This window comes from Xenopus laevis, chromosome 5L (assembly GCF_017654675.1).
Source record: "Xenopus laevis strain J_2021 chromosome 5L, Xenopus_laevis_v10.1, whole genome shotgun sequence".
In the NCBI taxonomy this organism is placed as follows: Eukaryota; Metazoa; Chordata; class Amphibia; order Anura; family Pipidae; genus Xenopus; species Xenopus laevis.
Window position 1 is genome coordinate 91,042,755 of NC_054379.1, and position 5,435 is coordinate 91,048,189.

Sequence of the window (5,435 nt, forward strand, 5' to 3'; positions counted from 1 at the left end):
TTTTAATCATTATATCATACTTTAGTGCATAATTTTTCTTGGGTTCTTTCTAGGCAGCGTAACCCATTGAAAAAATGTCACCTTGGAGAGCACAGCCCCCTTATGCCTAGTAGAATCCCCACATATATCTGTACTCCATTATATTATCCTCTGCTGCTGGACTGCCTGTCTGGAGTTAACTATACAGTATTAGTTAAATGGCAGGGGGTGTACTGTGGAGATAAAGAGCACTCAAAGTTAACATAACTCACAGAACAAATGCTCATCAGCTTTCCATGTACGATTACACTAAGGTCAGGACTCCACAGACTATTCCAGCGCAATCCAACGTGCTGCGAAAAAACAAAGGTGTCACGTCGGATGCGACGGAAATAAGGTAAGTAATTTGTGTCGCAGTGTTGATGACTGTCGGATGCAGATGCTGCATGCTGCGTCTGTATCTGACAGTCGTATCGCATCAACAATAGCATTACTTTCCTTATTTCCGTCGCATCCGATGTGACGCCTGCGTTTTTGCGCAGCGCATCGGATCGCACCGGAATCGTCCGTGGAGTTCTGCCCTTAGGGGTGTAAAACTAAATTTGCGGAAAATACAATGTAAAAAGCTGTGTAAAATATTACATGGTGTGTGTATCTTTACGTCATGTGAATGTCATTTTGGCCATTGTTATTTTACATTGCTTCCGGCACTAAGAAAAAAGGCATACAAGTTATAAGCTGTATTTTACATCTTGTTTACACTGTGAAGTCTGGCAATGTGTTGTGTATTATCCTCAGATTTTTATGCAGCATAAATAATAAATATATCCCTTAGACAATAATTGTTACTGCACATTCTGAAAGACAGCTAATGGTCTCACAATCAGTAAGGATGTCTAGGCAACATGTTTCCTATACAGTATACTTTGCTAGTGTAGGGAAGCAGTAAACTGTCTCTTCCTCTGTGTTGTTTCTGTGCAGGGAAGGGGGAGGAGACACTACCCCTGTAAGCTGAAAGGAAGGAAGTGCTGCAGAGGAAGTGCTGGGAGAGAATCAGCAGAGTGAGAGAAAGTTGGTGCTGTAAGGTGGCTGATATTACTGTGTGTGAAAAGTCAGTAGTGGCAGAAACGCATGCTTTGTTTAGGGAGTGGAAGGAAAGGGGTCCTTGTCAGGGCTCTGAGGAACAAAGCTTGCTTTTTTCAGAGCACAGAAAGCCATTTTCCACATATGCAGGATCTCCCAGCAGCTGAGAAACCAAACTATCTACATGAATATGTGAAGTTATTGCTGGCTGGAGGTATCAAATGTATTTAAAGGTACAGTGTCCTGCTAATAAACCCCTCCGCATGTTCTCTGTGTGTGATTGTGGATCAGAAGTTTCTAAGGAGGGGTATTACAGCCCAGTCTGTCCTGACCCTAAGTGGAGTCACAACAAATTAGAGATCACCTGTACTCCAACATAGTGTAGACACAGGACTCCTGTAGCACCAAATAAAGGAAATCAGCACAGGATTTCCTTCAGTAGCAGAATAGGGCTACACTAGCAATTCAGTGGTATTACAGTGATTCGCCAAACTGCATGAAGCCCATCAATACAACCATGATTACAAAAGCAAGCCTTTATTTTGGTAGTGGAAGCCTTACCTGAGGAAATTCACAGAAGTGGTGTTAAGATAAACCTGGAGTTTCATTTGATTAAAAAAATATTAAATTACACAACCAAGTCATTAAACAAAACAAATTCACAGATTTCTGATTTTATTTTTTTATTTTCACCACCCTACTCCAAAATGCTTGCACATTATTATAGCCAGCCACATGGAGTAAATAATACCTGTACCAAAACATGCACCCACTTCTACCTGCTGATTTGTCTTGAGTAATTTAGTGTTAGTGCACCTTCAAGCCAGTGAGTAATAAGTCAGAACACACAGATCTGTGTGCTACTGAACAGTTACTGATTTAAATAGACTTTGTCTTGCTCATTCATATATATAGTTTTCCAGTTGCTCAGTAGCTTACATACTGGTATACTTACAATTTAGCATAGCTGGTTTCTACCTAGTTAAACTTGTTCATTTGTACAGCGACTTCCTTGATAATAGTGCTGTCTCTTGTACTGTTCAAATGCTATGTTTGACCCTAAAAGATGCATGGCACAACACATCCAGCAAGTCACCTTTTAGCAAAGAGTAAATGAGTTGTACTAACACTATACAAATGATAGCAATATACAGTATATTAAAATGTAAATTACCTACAGTACATACAACAGGCAAAACATGCACATTATAAGATGAAAATTGAAGTATCTGACCTGAAAAACACAACTATTTTTTATTTCTTCATGGACGATCCCATATAGAGGTGCTAAAGACAAGTTTGAATAAGGTTAAAACTCCTCTCACCCCATAGACATGCGGTCAGCCATGCTAGTGAATACTACATCATTTTTGTATCAGATAGATCACTCACATTCAGAGAAATACAAGCCCGCAGCTGAACATTTCATGCTTGTTTTTATACAAGTTTAATGTGGGAAACAAATGACTCACCTCCAAACTTATACAAATATTGCCTCACTCAGTCCAGTGATAGCTCTACCATAGAAATATCAAGTAATCTCTTCAGAGAAAGCCTGGGTGTTGTTTTTCACACAGGAACCAAAATGAGAATTTTGTTCTTAGGCAGCTTATTATCTTAGATTAAATCTGTAGTCATAAAATGATACTTTTTGGCAAACCATTTTCCCACCTTTCTAGTACATGTAACACACTTGTTCCTGTTTTAAAGAAAAGTATAAAACAAAATCCTTTTTTAAGGGAATCAAGCTGCATTACAGATTGCAGGAGTCCTTCTTTACAAAACTTCTGACCTGCCCGACACCCAATCATACCGAGCTGTCTTTGTTCTGACCAAGCATTTCACTTAGTGGCACCTAGGCATTAAAGTGTCATTCATAAATCTCTTAAAATTTTTTTTTTAGAAATCTTGACAAATAGTTTTATGTGTTATCTATAATTATATTAATACAGGATTAGATCAGTGATGCATGTTATACATCAGGGGTGCCCAAAAGGTAGATCGGGATCTATCAGTAGACCTTTAGCTGGTGATCAGTAGATCTCAAGACACTGTCAACAAACAGCTTGACTAAATAACCCTTCTATTTCATGCTTTTCATTCAGATATTTATTATGTTAGGGTTACATAAGAAATAATTGTTTAATATAGCAATATATATGTTCCCATAAATCAGTATTTAAGTACTGTTTTCCATGAAACAGAATGCTAACAAGGCTTTTATGATTGTAGATCATAATGAGACGACATTTCTAAAAGTAAACCTCGCAGTTGTAAAGAATGGGCGCTCCTGTATACATGGTTGGCTATTTTCTAGCTCAGAGATGGACTAATATTTTCCACTGCGCAAAGTCAATCCAGTCACATCTGCAAGTGCAGTGTTGATACAATGCTGTAGAATTAAAATGGATCTCACTAAGTAGAAAGGTAGGTCCTATATAACTTCTATTTTATATTCATCTTTTCATGACCACTTTTTTCTTAGCTAGCATTCTACAGGCCTAGTGATATGCTCATGCTCCCATTTTCTCCTCATGGTCATTAGCTATTAATATATAAGAAAGGGAAATACAATTCCCTTTTTATCAGCTTAAACAAATCTCATTAGCATACAATATGACAAATCACTTTACAGTATTACTATAAATCTTATTAGGAAATTATACATATGTATAGATTTGAATTTAGTTTGGAAGTGCAACAACTGCAAAAGTGAGATTCTTTTTCAAATAAAAGGGGGGGGTTTACCTTTAAGTCAACTTTTGTATGTTACAGAATGGCCAAATCTTTAGATTTTTTATCTTTTTCATTTATTTGATTTTTCTTCTGACTCTTTCCAGCTTTCAAATGGGGGTCACTGATCTAAAAAAAACAAATGCTTTGTAAGGCTACATACGTATTGTTTTTATTACTCATATGTTTATTCAGACCCTTTCCTCTTCATATTCCAGTCTCGTTATTATTCAAATTGCTGCATGGTTGTTAGGGCAATTTGGAACCTAGCAACCAGATTGCTGTAATGGCAAACTGGAGAGCTGTTTCATAAAAAGCTAAGTAACTCAAAAAATAGAGCTGATAAAAAATGAAAATCAAATGTTAATTGTCTCAGAATATCACGCTCTACATCATACCAAAGCTGGCCATAGATGTTGAGATTTTTAAAAGATCCGATCCTCATCGTGAGATCACGATTTTCTCGGTACGAATTTACCATCAACTAAAAAGACCAATTTACCAGGAAAACAAAGGGGAGCTGCCTGCTTGGCCCTGCAAACATAGATAGATTACACTGGGACTGACAAAGATTTTTGTGACCTGGCCGATCAATTTCCTGACATATCTCGGCCGAAAAATTGTAAGATGTACGATCGTTCGAATCCCACTAACCGCACGATAATTTCGAAAGGATTGGTCTGACTTCCCTAAAATCGGTCGTTCGGCAAGAAGAATCGTTGAGTCTATGGGGAGCTTAACTCAAAGGTGAACAACTCCTTTAAACATCTTCTACAACACGACATATAAAGTGTTTATCCTTATAAGCAGTATGTTATCTTATATTCAGGGGCCGATTTATCAAAATTCTAGTTGTTTTTTTCTCAATATTTGAAATCTCAAATAATCATAATTCATCAAAGAAAAAAACTTGAAAGTCAACAGAAAAAGCTGTTCACATTGAAGTCAATGGAAATTGTCTTTATTTTTTAACAAATTTTTTTAGTTTCCAATTTTTGTAAGCATTTAGCCTCAATAAAAAATGAATGGAAGAATGTGATTTTTGCTTGTATTCTAGATAAGCTAGTGCTCATGGAAAAAAAGTGATGGTAGGAAAAAAGTTTTACATGTTTTATTGTGCATTTTTTTCCACTATCCTGGTTTTTAGACCCTCAACCTTGACAACTGATAAACTGACCTACACTTAGGGGGTTATGTATTAAAATTTGAATGTTGAAATCTCAAAATTTTTTCTTTTTTTTCACAGATGCTGCAAAAAGCCCAAATCCGGCTCCTATGAAGTTTTGGTCTGCACGGTGTTTAGTCTGAAAATCCTACTTTTTCTGGGTTTTCAAGCAATAACGTGAAAAATTTTAGCCATTGGGAAAAAATTTGAGCAATTCAGGAAGAGGCCCGATTAAATCAATTTTTTTTATCAATAAATAAGCTAAAATAAGGCGTTGGAGTTTGGTCATAGTTTTTTTAATAAAATATGAGATAAATTTAGATTTTAGTAAATAACCCACATAATGTAGTTAAAACATGTCTCTCCAGAACTGGGGTCAGAAAGTAATGAACTTGTTTTAAATTGCACTTGTGGCACAGAGTATCGGTGTAGCAGCCATCTGTCTGTACATTGTTAAAAAAACATGTCCCAAGGG

The 5,435-nt window shown here is 36.6% G+C and overlaps 1 long non-coding RNA gene across 1 annotated transcript; it reads left to right on the forward strand.

Moving 5' to 3' along the window:
- Nucleotides 1-975: 975 nt before the first annotated feature.
- On the forward strand, nt 976-5,232 carry LOC121393537. The gene is made up of 3 exons (XR_005961143.1): nt 976-1,295; nt 3,295-3,489; nt 5,042-5,232. It is a non-coding gene; the product is annotated as an uncharacterized LOC121393537 (long non-coding RNA).
- The last annotated feature ends 203 nt before the right edge of the window (nt 5,233-5,435 follow it).